Genomic DNA, 19754 nt, shown 5'->3' with positions numbered 1-19754 from the left:
AACTATTTCGCATTTGTTTGTGCTGGGGCAATCACCAAATTCCCAAGCTTTGCGTACACGCTCAGAGTTGAAATGACACTTGAGTATTGGAAAAAATGAAACACTGAAACACAGTTCAACCCTTTCAACGCAATGAAAATTGGCCCATCAAAATAATAACAGAATAACACGGTATACTAAGTATTTTACATCCAAATTCCCATTTAATACATCAAACCTTAGGAAACAGAGGCTTACAGAAGTTTCCTGGCTTGCCAAGATCACTCCCCTAATTGGTGGTAGGGCTATAATGAAACCCAGGTGTTTCTAGCTCTAGACCTTGTTCTTCAACCTTAGGTAACATGGAGGCCAAAGCCATTTTAGACAGACTTTGGTTTCCTCCATTAATAAAGTGTTTTTCTAGCCTTTAAGAAATCGCCGAGCCAAGTCGTCTGAGAAACTTTTTGGAATATAACTTCATACAATGTGCTTTTATTTTGATTGGTTTTATTTGCATATAAAACCGTAATTTCCAATATTTAAAGAAGAGTGAAAAAGGCAATCAGATACGAATTTTTGGAAAATATGTAACGGTAACACCAAAGTAAAGAATATCCGTAGAAAAACTGTGGGGAGTAATTATTTCAAAAGCAAGTAGGTACCGCATTACAGCACAGAAGACTGCAAGCAAGTTACTGCAGGTTGACTTTGAACAGTGAGAATCAATTTTACACGTTATAAAAAAAAGCCTACGATCACTATCTTTTAATCTAGTCTCACTCTGCCCTGTGGTCTTCCCCCTCCCAGGTGCAAAGAGGATGAGGAAGAAAATGGCCTGTATGTAAAAAGATAGGTTTACATTTCATTTTTATTTGTAGTTTCAATAGATGATTTTCTACTTAGTCCTAGAACCCAGCTTGCTCTCAGGTGTTCTGCAATCTTCTTTACCAGACTTCCGTTTTAGAAAAAAATTTTTTAATGTTTATTTACTTTTGAGAGAGACAGAGACAGAGACAGAGTGTGAGCAGGGGAGGGGTAGAGAGAGAGGGAGACACAGAATCCGAAGCAGGCTCCAGGCTCTGAGCTGTCAGCACAGATCCCGACCTGGGGCTCGAACTCACGAACTGGGAGATCATGACCTGAACCGAAGTCGGACACTTAACCAACTGAGCCACCCAGGCGCCCCTTCTTTATTAGACTTTCTTAAAACCTGTCGCATGCTCACGTGATTGCCAAGGCTTTGCTGCAATTCTTGGAGAAAAACAGGTGGAACCATAGTGTCCCTGTCTAACCACAAGATTCTGTACAACCAGGAAACATCTGAGCCGATCAGTATGTTTCTTAAGTTGACAGGTTAAACCTCGAAAGACTAATCCTGGGAAAAATCAAAGCGTGAAATAGAAGTATGCAGAGAAGCAAAGATTAAGGAGCCGGCTGGAGGCTCAAGACATCACTGTCTTCCTCCTTTATTCGTTCATTTTGAAAACACATATTGAGTAATAAACCCAGCGCTGGGTGATGAGAAGTGAGTCAAAGAATGACACAGTCCCTGCTCTTGACACACTGGGCTCTAGCTGGGCAAGGCAACCAGACAACTACATTAGAGGGCGATATGCCATCTAGTAGAATTATGAGCGGGGCACTAGGGACGCTTCAAGGAAAGGCTGGTAAGTGTCAGGTAAGGAGACAGAATGTGCTGGGAAAATAAAACTGTTATGACTCATTTTTGTCCTCTTATGGCTCCTGGAAGGAGTCAAAGTAGTGAAAATGATGGGGACATGGGGAACTGCACCCGTGCAGTTTACTATCAAGACTGATCGAGATGTTCGGGACGTAACACGGGTACTTGCGTATAGAAATACACGGCAGGACTCTATATACTGCATTAATTGGGTCAGCTGTACAAACCGTTCTCTGTATCCCCTTACAAAGTTTAATTAATTTTGAGAACTGAAACCTGCCTTAGACAAAATAAGAAAAATTTAAAATTAAGGCATAAGACCCTCAGGTATATATTCAACCCTTTTATTGCCTTATTTCATTCAATAGGTCTTCTTTTTAAGATGCACTATACTCTATAATATTGCACACGGAAAGACGACGACAGGCTTTTCTAAAGCACGAGTCTCATCATGTCACTCTTCTTTCAAATCCCTTTACTGGTTTTGAAGTTTCTAGCCTGGGTGACCAGTATCCATCCTGCGTAATGGCACGGCTAAAGCATGAGGAGTCATACGTGCGAGAAGGCAGTGGGCTTGTGTGCAGGTATGACGTGAACCCCACTTGGGGGCTGAGAGTGAAATATGTTGTTACGACCTTGGAAATCAACTCGTTTGTGCAAAAACGTAAGTAGCTTTGTACTAACACTTGCCCAGATAAATTTCTTTCCATCATTAGAACTCATGTATTCTGGTTTAAAGGAGCTGGCTACATTAAAAAATATATATATTCTTAAACAGTTTATTTAGATATACTCTGAACCCAGGGTCAGACAGGAGAAAGCTGTATTTTATTGGAGATCAAATTATATAAACAGTGGTAAACCTCTAGGATGAAAATCAAATTACATAATCAGAAATTGGTATGCTGCGAATAGATAATTTCCCAATTTTGGCTCTAAAACAGAAGTGGATTGATTCGCGGGAATATCCATTTGTTGCTCCGTATCGTCTTTTCCAAGTTCTGTCAATCAGAGCCCCTCTTTCCGTGACTGAGGCAGGGTGACTCACTCTGAATGCCACTGAAGCAGCGCAAAGTTATCTGCAATCTGGGTCTTCTGACATCCTGGCTGTGCTTTCATGTAAACACATTCCTGAAAAGTGTTGGTGAATAAGCTAGCATTGCTGAACCAAGGGAAAAGCAGATGTGACGGTCCAGAAAGATAACTAAAAGCAGCATTAATACTGAAGATTTCCTTGGCTTTCGAGTTTTAGATGTAGGGCCCGAGCGCCATTTAAATAGAATAAATAGAAGTTGGTGGATGCTAGAGCTCCAGCTTGCCGCTTTAGTGTCTCCCCTTGGGGGGCGCGTGAAGCCTGCGCCCTGGGACTCCAACTGGCAGCGACAACTGCCACATGGCTGGGGGGCACAGACTCGCAGCTTCAAGGAAACGGGTACCAAGAGTGCCAATGGTGAGCCACTGGATGCCATCTGCCACCGAGAACCTGGCCCTCTCATTGGCTGGTGACTTACGTAAGAAAAATTTTAAATTAAGGTTTAAGACCTGTAGGTATATATCCAATGCTTTCAAATCCCCTGTGATTAAATGACAGTGTAGTCGAGCACGATCTAGAAACTAATTCTTGAAACATGAAGAACATGAGGTTTCGGGGGAAGTGAGTTCATCGAGGTTGGAAATCAATACGGCTCTCATTAATAATATACCGTGGTTTACTCTCAGTAAATATTCATATGGTCCTGGTTATTTTTGGATTAAAATGGAACCATCATCTGATGAAAAGGTTACAGTGACGTTGAACGATCTCACTGTCATGTGGGGGGGTAACGATCGCTGGCACAAATTTAGACACAGTTTGTTTATTTTTCAAATGAGGTTGAGCTAGTATGATTAGGAATGAATGGACCCTCCAAGTACATGAACAATCAGAGTGCCAAGCAGAGCTGGCCAAGGCGTAAACGCTCACGACTTCATTTGTTAAAAGCACCCACACCAACTGTGTTTGATTTGTACCGCGATCCAGACACAAGATCTACCTGTTGTAAAACCACGGAGTAGACTCAGGATACAAAACAAATTTTGTTGTAATGATATGAGCTAGGGGTTGAATCGGGTCCCTCTAAAACTCATACAGCGAAGTCCCTCCTACTCCTCAGTAACAAAGAATGTGACCCTGTTTGGAAATAAAGGTGCGCTGATGTAATTAGCGAAAACGAGGTGATACTGGAACAAGGTGGGCCTTAGCGCAATACGATTGGGGTCCTTATAAAAATGGGGAGATCTGAACACAGACACACACAGGGAGAATGCCGTGTGAATATACAGGCAGAGATCAGGGTGACGCTTCTACAAGCCAAGCAGTACCAAAGATTGCCACCAGAAATTGCCAAGGATGGCGGACCACCAGAACCTGGGGGAGAGGCAGGGAAAAGGGAACGAGCCCCGGACACCTTCACCCAGACGTCTCTGTTTCCAGAACAGACAGGGAATACATTTCCATTGCTGTAGCCACTCAGTCTGTGCTACTTTGTTATGGCAGCGCTGGCCGACTAATATGTGAAGTGTATTCCACTGAGAAGGGGACCAAAACCTAACAACTTGTATGCTGCTCTTCGAAGGAGTCCATCCTCCTTCAGAACACATCCTGTGGGAATAACTTCAAGGACCCTAAATTGAATTAACGATTGTTTTTTTTCCCAAAGGATAGGAGGAAACACCGAACGAAATTTAGGGCGTGCTATTTCAGTATCTAGAGCTTGGGAATGTACATGGGCTGGATAGTACAGAGAACTAGAGGAACAGAATCCCTGGCTTCCATGAGATTTCTAGAATCTACATGACAACAGAAAAGAAAGGGACAGAGATCGGGGAGTGGGGAAAAGAAAAGCTGAGCGGATGGCACTGACACGGCACTCTGGCGGAGCAAACCGTGCACGGATTCCCCAAATGGGAGTAGGACGCAGGAACAAAAGGCTGATATCTCGAATGCTTAGCAATCGGGTGGTAGGAGAGAAAATGAAGAGACGGACAGGAATCAATGAAAATTTTCAAAACTGGAAACGCAGCACACAAAACACAGAGCCTTCGTTCGGCCCACTCGCGTGTAAGGCCATAGGCTCCATGAGAAAACACAAAACACACTTAGGAAATATTATGAAAAGTACACAGGAAACAGACGAGATATACTCTGAAAGATATACTCTGCCGATATACTCGGCAGTGAGGTTGGATACGTGTGTGTGCGCATAATATATCAGTACGGTATTCATATCTATACACACTTAAACATCTAGACGACAACTAAATCCGCCCAGGGAGACCAGAGGATCGGACCCGAATGAACTTAACAACCAGAACGAAGAGAGAAACTTTCCTCGGAGTTTACTGAAGAGATTTACATGCTGAAATTCCTTGTGTTCAATTTTTTGGAGTGTAAGTATTCACTTTTAAAAACTACATTTAAATATTTAATATACCCCAATTAATGACTATCAACTTGAATATTTCTGTACATTCCTTTAGATTCTATTCTCACTTTTTTTTTTAATTTATTTTGAGAGAGAGAGACAGCGAGTGAGCAGGGGAAGGGCAGAGGGATAGAGAAAGAGAGGATCCCAAGCAGGCTCCGTGCTGTCAGCTCAGAGCCCGATGCTCAACTCACTGAGCTGCCCAGGTGCCCCTATTCCCACTTTTAAACTAACGAGTTAGCAGGCGTGTAGACACCACGCACAAAAGCTACTGTCGACGGGGAAAAGTGAACAGTCACTTATCTTGTCTGTGCAGGGACAGTATGCTTGATAAATATAGCGTGTCTCCATAAGGAAGCTGAGATTTAAGAGACAAAAATAGTACATAAACAGCAAAGTATGACAAAATAAAATTATGTTCTCCCAGATGACTCCGACGCCAAACCCAAACTATGATACGGGAAAAAGAAGGCTTAGTTAGTGGCAGGAGAACATCGACCTCCTAGCGGTGGTTACTCGGCTTATGCGAAGCATTTTTATTCATAAGAGAAATTGCAATACCCCTCAGATGGAGAGTCTATTTGGAGTTTGAAATGAAAGCTTTTCCTCCAATAACGATGCATATTCAAAAGCCAGCTATGAACCTTTGGTTTATTTTTTTAGGACTAGTATAGAGTTAATGTTCCTGGAACTAGCCAGAAGGGCTTAGAAACTAGTAAGTGCGTTTCCATGGTAACGGGCTGCTCTGCCAAGGAGAGATCGGTTCACACATTCCCTATAACCCAGCGACCGCATGGGAAGAAGGGAGATCTGCATTTGGGGTTTTCAGGGTCACTGCCAGCTATGATTTTTGCTAGGTTATTCGTTTTCATGAGAATTCACGTGGCATTCATGTTTACAAGTTACCTAAGCTTAATGGCGACGGCCATCGGCATGGGCTCTGGGGGAGGTATGGTGGTGACAAAGGCACCCACGGATTTCACTTTAATTCATGCTCTGGGTTACAGACCCCTGGCTGGAAGAGTCCAACGTGGAATCCCGACAGAGGAGGGGCTGCGCCCAACAGGTGCGGCACCCTTCACGTAGATGAAGCGCAGACAGCGGTTGCTGTCCAGCAGGGGCTTCGTGTGCCCCGCTGGACAACTGACTTGTGACAACTGACCAGGGGATCGTCAGAAGGATCGGGCAGAAAGCATGGTTTCCAAAGACACGGAAGACAAGTGCGGGAGACGCTCCGTAACCCGGAAATGAACGATCACAACTTCCCGAATAAGGGTGTCTTCTTCAAGGGAGATTTTTTTTCCCAAAGGAAATGTTCTCATTCTGCTTTGCTTCAAATGTAATCCTGGGTGGCGAGAGGAACATGAAAATGGCCTTCTCTTTTGTCTTACAGGGTTCGCCTTCTGGAGTGGCATTAACTTTGGGCCCATTACAGAGGTTGTACGGTCAAGGATTCACTAGACGGGTGAAGGCAAGGCCACACCTATAATGCACGGCTGCCCCCCCGCAGAGAGTGGTCCCACGAGGACAGCACTTGCGTGCTGCAGTTTCCTCCCCTGTACCAAGGGCATATTGTGAAGATGAAGGGGGAAAATCCAGGTTAATGCTTAAAGTGGGGCCACGAGTATAGCAAGCATCCAACAAATGTCAGCGGCTACATGTCATTACCATGGATGTTATCAGATTGTTAATATTAAAATTGAGGCAGGGTCTCTTACGAGGCCTTGGGAAAAACGCAGGTCAATCTTCTAAATGATGAGATGAAAACACAAGAGATTCTCAACGGAACTCTCCAAAAGTGTACACAGATACCTTAGACTTTATTTTGAATCAAACTAATTAATTGAAGGTCTTCTGAATCTTGCTAAGGTAACAGCACATTGGGGGAGAAACACAGAAACTGTACTTTGAACGTGTAAATAAAATGTCCTAAAAGATGCCATCACGGCAAAAATATGTTTTTAATGTAGCGGTTAGTGTTGGTGGTATTTTACTTCTATGAAACGCTTTCTCCTAAAAGGTGACTGACTGCCTGATGTAAAAATAAAGAAGGACTATGTGAACTTTCAATATGAATAGCCAGCTTTGAAGCAAAACTTATCAATGCACACCCATAGTATATCTATTTCTCAAATTATCTGTATCAAATCATTACAATGTCAGGATGTTTATGGCTTTCTCCCACCCAGTGAATGTGTTGTCAAATTGCCATAATTATTTTTGTCTTTATTTCGGTCATAACCTATTTATCATGCCAAATAGAGTATCTGCAAAGCAGAGCCATAGATGCTAATCAGAAGAAAATGACCAGGGAAAGAAATGTACTCTGGGCAGTAGAAGGTAATGTCTTTGGACTCAGCTTTTATTCTAGTTTTTTGTGGAAAGCAGAACTCCTAAAACTAAGGCACCCACAAATAGATCAAACCGTGAAACTAAATCACTGCGAATTTAAGGCACAGTGTTTTAAGCACTACACTGAGGGAAGCAGCTGCCAAAGGGAAGCAGTAAACATCGAAACAGATCCCCAGTGCAAATGACAAGGCTGGCAGAGATCTGGAATGTTCTCAGAACTGTAGAGATTATAGCTCAGCCACAGATGACCTTCACACGATGAAAAGCTTTATGAGCCTCGCCCACTGAAGTTCACCGATCCACGTGGATGATACACAAAGGCAGCAACTGATAGACAGTATTAAGACCACAGAGTTGATGTGAAATAAAACCAATCATCTGTGAAGGTTTTATTTCAGCTTCTGCCTGCCCTTTGTGGGACCATTTGATTGTCACCTAAAACTTCAACGCCTTACTGCAGAGTTTTCACGACCGCTAAAGGCATATTCGTGGCACTAGCTCTGATCCCGTCAAAGGCAGTATTTATGTACACGGGAATATAAAACTGTTGTAACAAGGAAAAATGTTGCAGATTTACAAGGGATCAAATTTACAAGGGAGCAAGTTGAGGTGCATGGGTTTCATCTTGTAAACGCTCCGATCAGAAAGGCAGCATGAAAAGCAGAAAAATCTGTCCTTGATGGTTTTCGGATAAAATATCGCTTCCCCTTGGAACATGCTCGTAACTTATTGTTCCTCCTCACATCCAGGATGGGGCCACGCCAAGCACCAGGCGTAACTTGGAAGCAGAGTTCCGTGTTCTTGGGACTTCCACATAAATTCTAGCGCGCGCAATCAACTGACAATCATGTCTTTCTCAAGTTTGGAAAATGGAGAACATACGATTTGGTTTATTAAACTAAGTGTTCATTGCATCCCATAAAAAGAAGCAAACACAATCCCCCCCCTACTCAAATCTCCTCCAAGAATGAAGAGAATACAGACAATGGGTTATGGAAGGCAAAAGGACCATTTCACTGAATTCAGAACTGAACTACAAAAGATGGGGAAGCCTGTCTGGAAACGTCATTTTATCACAGGAGTTCTAAACTGGATGTGTGAGTTGAAAACATTTAGGCCTTGCTACAACTAGAAATTCATCAGCTCAGGAAAACAAGGAAGACAGCTACGGAGTGACTGGGTAACTGGGGAAATGCACTGTTATGTACAAACTCACTGAATATATGTATGCACATAGCAAAATGAGATTTAATGGAAAAACCGAAAGATGTGATTATCCTTTAAAATCAATTATGAAATTATTTATCATCCTCGCATACTTTAACAGGTATAAAATAAGTACATTTTTGCTATTCTGTGCACCGCTTAAAATATATACTATAACGGAATTCAGTTTTTCATTTAATTTCACCTTAGCAAACATTTATTGGGCCCCTCTCATGAGCCAGGTGCTAGACTAACCATGAGGGATACAAAAATGACCGATTCCTGTGCTCTGTCCCTGAGGAGATCAGATTAGAGAGGGAAAAAGATACCACTGGAATTGAAACATTTGATCTCAGTGCAGAAATAAAGTATGTAAGAGCCACGAAACCACCCAAGAGGAGCACGTGGGGGTAAACTGTAGAGTCAGGGGTAACGAAGTCTTCCTGGAAGAGATGACGTCTGGGCAGACTCCTAAAGCTGAGTGCCAGGCCAGAAAACGGTCTAAAACCCAAGCCCAAGAGCATTAAGAATCTGCTATTCACAGAGGCTGTGAGTCCTTTCATGATCCTTTGGGGAAACCCTGTGTGTGTGTCGGGGGCAGGGGCGGGCGGGGGGAAGATGTGCAGGAGAGGTAAACAGACCGTCATGGGGAATCTCATCTGAAGTGAAGTGGCCTGAACCTGACCTTGTAAGTGATGGGAGCCAGTGAATAGTGGTGAGTGGGGGCCAACGTGCCACTTGAAATCACCTGTGCTCTTTGGAGCGTGCAGGTAGACCTGGGCAGACAAGGAGAGCAGCAAAACTTCAGAGAAGGTAGGACCAGGGCTTGAAGGAGATACGTGGTATTGAGCTGGGTATCAGATGTTTTGCTTCCGGGGATCCCTGCTGGCCTCACCCAACAGAAACATCGTTGGAAAGCTGCAAATTAATTTGGGAAGCCAAATCAGATTTGGTAAGCCAAACCACACCCCTGACAACTTACTCGTGTTTCTATTAATTTCATCGATTATTAAGTTGGCGCTGGGCCCTAAAGGGTAGAGCTTAGAATGTAATACGAATGGAAGTCTTCAAAGCATTTTGTCGGCTGCAGAAGTTGTCTCTAAAGTAAAGGTTATGTGGAACATCGGCGTGTAAAACAGACAGACACACGGTGGTTTTGGCTAAAGCAGGGCCTCAAATCTCAATGCCCCGTCAGCCTGGAAACGTCTGTGCTCCAGGGAACGGTGCTGAAAACCACTGAAGAAGCCCCATTCATTGACTCCACTGATAAGCAAATGAGGTCTCCTGGGCAGAGGCCTTGTTTCAGAGTTGTGATGGAGAAGGAGACAGATGGGTTCACACGCACGGCTTTTCCAGTTATGAGCCACGTTACTTTGACAAGTCACTTTCCTTCTATGCTTCTGTTGCTCATCTATAAAGTTGAGGTGACAGTGCCCCCCGTTCCTCAAAGCGTAAGCGCTTTGTAAAATGTATACGTCTATGAAAAAAAAAAAAAAGCAAATTGCCAACCTCCATTCAGAGAGCTGGCAGCAAAGCCCAATGATCCGAGTCCCAGACGGCCGGGTGATCCATCCAAGACCCCTCCCCTAAGGATAAGGATGGAGGTGACAGAGAGCATGGGTCTCTTTGAGGCCACTACATAATCCACAGCCTGGAGGGGAACTGTTGTTGGCATCTACAGCAAGTTTTGTTGTTGTTGTTGTTCAGAGAATCCTTTAGCAGATCTAATCTGCCAAAAGAATATGGTTTCTAAATAGGAAGAAAACATTTAGCTCCAAAGTCTGGGATCTGGCACGTACACCATCACTCCTGACACGCTTTGGCAAGGTGTACAAGAAGGCTGCATCTGCAGCCAAACATGGGCTTGTATCTTGCCCCCTGATTACCTGCTCCGTTCCAACAACTGCCGGCTATGAGAATTAAGCGAGACGATGCATAAAGGCCAGATGACTGGCCTCTGAAAAGCGCCTAGTAAATGCTAGGCCAACACCGGTTCCACCACCTTCCGCTCGTGCCCCATCGTGTAAGTCACTATGCTATGGAGCTATTTGTCCATTAATATCCCACTGTCTTCACCGGGAAACACAGCAGCATTTGACACGTAGTCTTAGAGGATCACCATCTATTACCGACCAGTGAGGAGACCGGAAATCAGAGAGGGCAGTTTGTGAAGTATTTTACACAGCAATAAGGTGTGAGCTTAAAACAGAGGTAGCACCCTCTACAAAATATCCTAAGACGCGCGCGGTGGTCTTACTTATGTATGAGGCCAACTGTCAACGACATGGCTACTTATTACTTTAAAATAGAAGAACATTTCAGCTAGCAATTCAAAACCAGGTTTCAACAGTCATAAAACATAAGATCGACTGGATGTAAATGTCTAATGATCATAAGGTGCTTTGAAATACGGTTGTTGTATTTAAGGTGAATGCATGACGTCAAGTGTCATTAATACGATGAAAAACCCCCAAACGTTGCAGATTTGGCATAAAGTGTCTTCAGGGAGAGACTTAAAGTCACATGATGAACAGCAGGGCAGCGGGCAGGTCCTCATTTGCAAGAGGACAGCATCAAGGAATGCGGCAAGGAATCAGTTACACGAAAGCAGAATGCAGCACGTTACGTAACAGGGACGAGTTCCGGGGAAGGTTCAAAGTGCAGAAACACATGTCGGTATGGGAGGAAATGCACGCGGCCTTCAAATGCCTTATAAGTAAACATGCCAGGTGTATTCTGAGATCATTTATTACATTCTCTAAAAACCCAATGTGAATAAAACCTTTTCAGGCTCAAGTTCAACAAACGCACGCGTCTTTCTGGTTCGCGACAAGCCAATGGTCAAAATCTTAAATCTATGAGGGTATTGGCTTTCTAAGATCTCCTCATTGATTGCATGAAGAAAAGAAAGGGGGGGGGGGTTTCTTAAAAGTATAGCATGAAATGAACCACAAATAAAACTACAAGAATAAAAGAAAATGAAGCCCTGCCTTCTCCCCTTAGTTTTTGCTGTCTACTGCCAGGGTTCTGGAGCAAGGACACAGAGCCTGAGACAGAGGCAGAAGAGGCAGTGGGATGGGGGAAGACAGTCACGTATCAATGCCGCCCCTGACTCACCAGGGATGTCCATTCTGACATACTCTGTAAGACAGTGTGCAGAAGGGGGTCTTGAGATCGCAGTATGGGAGCTCACGCCTTTGCTAAGTTTAGGATCCAAGGCTACTAGGTGGGGATATTGACCATGATTCCAGCAATCAAGTATAAATATCCCACCGGCACCTCGGTGGAACCTCTTGGAAAGTAATCCACATTAACAGATGGAAAGAACAGCCTCGCAGCCCCCTCTCTACCTGGGAGATGGAGAGTGGCAGGGTATAAAAGGTGTTAAGCTTTGCAGTGAAAAGTCATGTTTTCAAAAAACGGGATTCAAGTCCACGGTTCACTGGATGGAAAGCAAGCACGAGAATCCTACAAAACCACTTAAAATCTCAAACTCTGCCACGATGTATGGGCCAACTGCCTTCAAAACGATGCTTGAAAACAGTATGTTTGTCTGTTAACCGGGGTGCACACCATCAATGCGTTGCACTTCCTCCTTTGCACGTCCACTATATGAGATGAATGTCAGCCAGCAAGGTCTAGGTCACAAACACACCTCTCAGGAAAGATAGCATGGAGGTTTCAGAGGACACAGAGAAAAGACCCTTGGCATTCACAGACAATGCGACGATCTACGAGAATAGACCAAAGATTCGAATACACAGTTCAGTCGTACTGGAATCTTCCATAGGTCATGGATCTGAGCTACCCACGATTTAGCCATTCTCTCCTGGCATGTGATCAGGGCTCCTGTTCTGCCTAAAATCCATCATTTTCTTCGATCTTTTCGCATTTTCTTTACAACCAACCCCGAGATGAGTTAACGGACACCCTTCTCAAAATTAGTTTTCAAACACAAAGTTTTTAATCCCTTCACGAGAAGGACGGAGAATGTCAGTGTCTCAGGGGGCAGGAAAGGTTCCTTATACCCATTAAATCCCCAGGTGCACTAGGCAGTGGATTCCTGTTTTTTTTTTTTTTTTTTTTTTTTTTTTAAGGAAAAGATGAATGGATTAACACACAGGCAGAACGCGAAGCCGGGGTGAGTGTGAACAGTAGGCATGGCTGTGCTCATTCCTCATTTTTCATGAGCGCTGATGTATGTCTTTTGAGGCGGTACCTCCCCCAAATTGCAAATTAAGGCTATTATTGAACTTGGGGCCAAGCACAAATAATTGAGCTTTTGAATGCTGAATCTGAGTCCCTAGGGAACACAGACTTTGAGCTAAGGAACAGAACTGTATCTAAACTAAATTTTGTAAACAAAACCCTATTTAAATGCAGTTGAGGAGTCCAGATTTAAAGAGCCTTTTGATAAAGCTAATTATGCGTTCACTGCTCCCTCGTTTGAGTAGCTTAAAGTTGAAGCTCAAGTTCTTACCATAACATTCAACTGTAACTCGCTACAAACAACTCAACTTTTCCTTTTTTTTTTTCCCCCTTTCTTTTTCCTGACTTCATTTTCTCCTTCCTTTTCCCGCATGTAGACTGTGTCTTTGTCTTTCAGCGAAGTGATGCACCCGGTCCCGTTAACCCCTCCTGCTGCCATGTCTTGTGTCTGCAGAGGATGCTGCTACCAGAACTTGTAAAAGACAGAGGAGACCTACAGTGATTTTCCTTTATACGCAGAGGAAACCCTTGGGTCCTATTCAAGTCCACAAACTATTCTCGATCATCTACAGTTTGCTAGATTCTGTGCTGGATTCTAAGGCACGGGGTTCAAACATAATTCCTACCCTCCGATTGCTTATATAATTTGCCAGCAAGAAGCGGAGGAAACATAACCGTAACACAAATCAGGTAACGGTAAGTACGCCGTATGTATGCAGAGACTGAAGAAAGTACACGACAGTGACACTCATGGTCCTAAGGGACTATGAGTGCTTGTAATGTATGTTCTGAAATAACAACGATTTAGGAAACAGCAAAGTCTTCACGCAGGAGGGGAAACTTGAACCGGACCTCACAAATCACGGGGGGATTCTGATCGGGTTTCTACTTGTGTTTCTGGTCGTCAGTGGGTCTGTTTTACCTTCCAGTGGAGATGCTGTGGTTTCCTCTCGACTGTGTTTTCCCTAAGTCTATTTAGATGTCACTCTATTATGGACATTTCAGAACCGACAACGGCTCTCCAATCTGTGCTGTTGAGCGAAACTGTGATTTTCCTGAAGGGCTTCCAGCATTGATAAATGACTTCATTTCCCTTCAGGAAGCTCGTCAGTCCACAGAAGCATACCGAGGCTGCAGGACATCCTAAAGTCTTCTCTAAGATTTCAGCCCCGCCCGTGCCCCTTCAGGGCAGGTGCCGATGGATGCCCGCCATGGCTCAGACGCCACCGTTGTGAGCCTGTGTTCTTTACAGTAAGAGAAAATTGTTAAAGAAACTTACCATATCATTTGAGAATCATACAAATGCTTACACCAAAGGATGACTGCGAGACTGTGCCTGTAAATGTACATGGTATATACTAAATTGTGAAGAAACTTGGTGAATGAATGAGTGGTAGAAAGTCTTGGATTTTGCTCAACAAAAGCTTTTTTCTTTTTTTTTTTCTTTTTTAAGGAACAGGTAACTTTTGAGATGGGCCTCCAAGGAACTCCTCGACTCCGAGAGTGAGGCGCTGATAAGGAATTGTGGGGAGGAAGACGCACACAAACTCTGCTGAGCCAGGTGTGAAGGGCGCACGAGAAGAGTAATAGATCCTGACTTTGGGTAAGTGTGGAGAGGCCAGCCGAGAGGTGGCTTTTGCTGCAAGGCTCTGGACTTTAAATTTGATCGATGGGTACCTGGGAGAAAACAGGGTTTTGGAGCAGGGAAGGAACAAGATGAAAACAGTGTTGGCAAAAAAATGTTCTGCCTGCTAAATGGACTGGTCTGACAGCAGAGACCAGAGGGCAGGCTGACTGATATAATAAGGCGAAGTCAGTAACAGAGCTGTTTGGTGTTGAAGGGACGGGGTCTGACGTCTAATGCATGAGGAAAAGCCGGTCAGGCTTGGCCTCCCTGGACACGGACGGTAAAGAGCCAGCAGTGCCTCAATGGGGCTTCCTTCCAGAGGAAGTTCCTTCCAGTGACCGTGTGGTGGAAACTGCATGTCTTTGTCTGAGGATGATGCTGAGCTGAGCTCGGCTTTACACATGTCTTCTAGAGTCAGACCCACCAGACCCAAGTAAAAGCAAGAGATCAATTTCAAGACAGTGACAGACCAGTGCTATGGGAAGCTATGAGAGCAGGTACGTCCAAACACCATCCAAAGGCCATGTGCAGAGGCCAACTTTCTCCTAGGGGTCTTAGTCTGTTCCGGATGCTACAACAAAATGCCACGGACCGGGTGGCTCATAAACAATAAGCATTTCTTTCTCACAGGTCTGCGGGCTGGAAGTCCAAGATCGAGGTGCCAGCGTGGTTAGTCCTGGGGAAGGCCCTCTTCTGGGTGTGACCTCACATGGCAGAAAGGGCAAGGGATCTCTCTGGAGCCTCTCCTACCAAGGTACCTTCCCATCCCGAGGGCTCCACTCTCATGACCTAAGTACCTCCCAAAGGCCTCAGCTTCTAGTACGATCACATTGGGCATTAGGATTCCAACATATGAATGGGGTGGGGGACACACTGAGACCACAGCACTAGGCTCTGGAAGAGAGTGACCAGTTTGGAGAGGATACTCCGATGCTCACTAGTCACGTGGTCCTGATAAGCCTCCACCTCTCTGAACTTTGCATAGTCAGGATGCTTGGACGCTTCCTCAGTCCACACCTCATGGTGGAGCAGAAACTCAACAGGCTGGAGAATAAAAGGTGAAGGACTTGACAGGCCAGCTTTTTACTTGCCACAACTCTGTATGTGTCCTCCTCTCTCTAGTGGGTGTTTTCTTACAGCCCCTTTCTCTCATCACTTGGCTTTCTGGTCTCATCCCTTGTCTAATTGAAGACCACCCATAGTTTCTAGGGAGTGGTTCCAACATTCCACAAGATATCCATGTTGTCTTGTGACCTTCCCGTTCCACTTTCCCACTGTCCAATTATTCTCAACTATGTTTCCCATTCCATTTATGACCCTAGCATTATAAAGAAATCAATGGGTATGAAAAGTCTAGTAAGGGATTGATAGAAGAGCCTGGGGGTAGACTTGGGATTTTATACCCAGTGCATCTTATCACACGGTTGCCCTTTCAGGAAGTTTTAACCCCTTCAGTTCTTGCATCCTCATCCACACGATGAAGATTCTTAAAGCCTTCTCTGCAGGGCAAGTAAGCGGATGAGGCACAGGATGCCTCTAGCACAGCACTCCCCAGGTAGGCCTTCCACGGACCATGGGCTTAGCTCTTCTTCTAATCTTTGTAGAAAACCAGTGACTAAGGGCCTGGGTGGCTCAGTCAGTTAAGCATCTGACTCTTCGGCTCAGGCCATGATCTCACAGTTTGTGAGTTCAAGCCCTGCATCAGGCAGACCATGTGGAACCTGCTTGGGATTCTCTCTCTCCCTCTCTCTCTGTCCCTCCCCCACTTTCTCTCTCTCTCTCTCAAAATAAATAAATACACTTAAAAAAAAAGAAAAGCAGTGACTACATCGACAATGAACTGATGTATACTGTAATAGTCACTAGTAATTAACAACAACAAAAAACTATGGGCACACAGTAACTTACAGAAGTTCTTTCCTTTGATTAAAAAAGAGCATTTCAAATATGCCAAATAACTGGTAATTTAACAATTTAAATTGCCATCAGTAGTGGCCTCTTGAATTTCATAATAAATACGCGTTAAATCCTCAAAAACAGAATTCTACTTTCCGTCTGAGTATAGGACTATTTTGTTTTAGAGAGGAGAATATCCCTACGTCTAACTTCACAGAAGCCTATATGATTTTTGTGAAGGAGAATAAGACAAGTAAAATCCCAGCTACTTTTTCCCAGAGGATGCCCCTCCTCTTCCTCTGTTTTTTTAAAAAGCACCAAGCAAGGTCAAAGCCTGGCTCCACTGGGCTGCACGGCGGGTCTCATTACCGCCGCTGGCTTCCCTGGCTCCTGGGGAGACCTTGCTCAAGGTCAGCTGAGCCGGCTTTGGGAGAGCCACACCTGACTGTACCGGTGGAACTTGAGCTCTGAGTCATTTGCTTGGCAAAGAGCTGATCTGGGAAAAGGCAAAAAGTCAGAGATGCTGGCGTGAAAGGTGGATGAGTCATGGACAAGGAACAAATCTTTCGTTAGGGAGGACCAGCGTCAGGAGACACTAAAATGGAGAAACAGCGGTTTGGGGAAAACTAGCCCGGATTTTTGGTCAGGAGCATTTAACACACACAAAAAGCAGGCAAAGGTTGCTTTTGCTCCCGGCAATGTCTCAAGTACCCAGCACTCACGCTACGAAGGAACAAAAATCTGTGCCAGAGAAGTTTTGGAAAAGGAAGCTTTCCAGGCGAAACTGCCTTTATCAGTTGCTTAAGTTTGATTCCAATAATAAGAAACTAAAACACTGTAACTTATTTCCTCAAATTGTAATCACACGGATAATGCATAGAAACCGTTTGTTTCTTTCACGGCGACTTACATAAACCTTATACAGGGGGTTTCATATTCTAGACTGAAAAAACTCAAAAGTTTAACCAAGAGAACACTGCAAGGTCATTTTATGCCTTTCTTTTCTTTTTTAGTTTCCTTGAGTAAGGAACCATGTTTTAAAAAGACACACCTTGGGGTGCCTGGGTGGCGCAGTCGGTTAAGCGTCCGACTTCAGCCAGGTCACGATCTCGCGGTCCGTGAGTTCGAGCCCCGCGTCAGGCTCTGGGCTGATGGCTCAGAGCCTGGAGCCTGTTTCCGATTCTGTGTCTCCCTCTCTCTCTGCCCCTCCCCCGTTCATGCTCTGTCTCTCTCTGTCCCAAAAATAAATAAAAAACGTTGAAAAAAAAAAAATTTAAAAAGACACACCTTGTACTCTTTTTTTTTTTTAATTTTTTTTTTAACGTTTATTTATTTTTGAGACAGAGAGAGACAGAGCATGAGCAGGGGAGGGTCAGAGAGAGAGGGAGACACAGAATCTGAAACGGGCTCCAGGCTCTGAGCTGTCAGCACAGAGCCCGACGCGGGGCTCGAACTCACGGACCGTGAGATCATGACCTGAGCCGAAGTCGGCCACTTAACCGACTGAGCCACCCAGGCACCCCCACACCTTGTACTCTTAAAAACAACGTAATCTTACTGTTTCCGATTCTGTGTCTCCCTCTCTCTCTGCCCCTCCCCCGTTCATGCTCTGTCTCTCTCTGTCCCAAAAATAAATAAAAAAAACGTTGAAAAAAAAAAATTAAAAAAAAAAAAAAAAAAAGGGGCGCCTGGGTGGCGCAGTCGGTTATGCGTCCGACTTCAGCCAGGTCACGATCTCGCGGTCCGTGAGTTCGAGCCCTGCGTCAGGCTCTGGGCCGATGGCTCGGAGCCTGGAGCCTGTTTCCGATTCTGTGTCTCTCTCTCTCTCTGCCCCTCCCCCGTTCATGCTCTGTCTCTCTCTGTCCCAAAAATAAATAAAAAAAACGTTGAAAAAAAAAATTTAAAAAAAAAAAACAACATAATCTTAAATGCACGTCTTGAGTGATCATGAAAAACGCGAATGACAAGATTCGTACCTAGGTCTCCATAGGGTTACCTATCTCTATTTCAAGAACGCAGAAACAAAACAAAGTTTTAATACACTTCAAATGCAAAAACCACCCCAAACAGTTGAAAACATTTGGATGGCGAGACAAAAACTATGCTTTTCAACAACGATCTCTTAGAGCCCTTTTGAAGTAAATGTTTCCATCTTATTTACGGGAAAACCAGCAGAGAAACAACTGAAATCGGCTTGTGTACAATTAACTGACTTAGACACAGGGCCAAGAGTTAGTGTCTCCAACCCAGGCGACATCGCATTAATGAGTCAACGTGGCTGGATCCTTTCTCATCTCTCCCATGCAGGACCTCAGCTAAATGAGAATATTGACAAATATCGACAAACTCAAGACGGCTGTGCCTGGGACAGTAACTGCCTGTCTTCTCCGGAAGCTGTCTGGGAGGGAGAAAGGACGTTCCTTCACCTCTTGCATGCCTCTACGGAACCAGGCACTGCCACAGCTATGTCCTTGGCCTTCTCCAAACCCCGACTAGCTTGCTGTTATCTTAGCTGGCATGTGGGCAACTGAGGCTCAGAGAAGTAAAGTCCGTTCGCAGGGTTGGTAAGCAGTGGAGCTGAGTTCACACTCGTGTCTACTCAACCCCTCAGTGTTTTTTTCCTGGCTACCAGGGTCGCAAATTCACCTGCTCTCAGGACCGAGCCCCCCCCCGGGCATTAACATCGCACGGCGGTGTCTGAAAAAGCACGGGAGCTGGGAATCATAAAAGGGACCCACAGGCCCATTTGTGGGGGGCCTGCTTTTAGCACCTGTCCCAGAAAACCCCCTCCCTTGTGGGCACATCGGGATGGGTGGGCTCCTCGAATGAGGCCGAGTGGAGAACACGGGCCCTGCTGGAGGCACTCCCTCTTAAATCCTGTGTGCAGGGGCAGTTTTGCAATCTCAGACCGGGGGATGGAGGGCGTGGAGTTCCTTCCAGCCAACAGGAGCCTAGGGCTTTCCTCTCAGCACTTCTTATATCCGGGATGAGAAGATAAGGTAATATGGTGATGGATTTCAGGGCATATCACTGGGGGGCACTGTTGGCTTTTTCTGTAATGCCTCTCTCTCCACAGATGGCAGAATTCCACCTGGCACAGGCCGGTTCTTACCTGTCAGCCTAAATTAGATTCTGAAGTTCCTGGACAGTGGTAACATCTACCCAACAATGTCATGCATAATGCAGGAATAATAAACTACAGAATGCATGAAATACTATACGAGCAATGGCCCGATTCATATGGATGCTGGAAAAGAGGCTTGAGGAAGGCTGTCGATCAAATCAGAGCTTGTGGCCACTTGGGAATATGGCGCTGAGGTTAAGACTGTGCTCTCGTGAC

General features: G+C 44.8%; 1 long non-coding RNA gene across 3 annotated transcripts in view; it reads right to left on the bottom strand.

The window, feature by feature from the left end:
* LOC122210637 overlaps window positions 1-19754 on the bottom strand; it is a 140595-nt gene that overhangs the window by 37582 nt on the left and 83259 nt on the right. The gene's annotated exons all lie outside the window — the stretch shown is intronic.

The sequence above is a fragment of the Panthera leo genome, chromosome F2, assembly GCF_018350215.1.
Source record: "Panthera leo isolate Ple1 chromosome F2, P.leo_Ple1_pat1.1, whole genome shotgun sequence".
Taxonomy (NCBI): Eukaryota; Metazoa; Chordata; class Mammalia; order Carnivora; family Felidae; genus Panthera; species Panthera leo.
The sequence above is the reverse complement of the archived record's forward strand: the minus strand, read 5'-3'. Positions and strand labels throughout refer to the sequence as shown.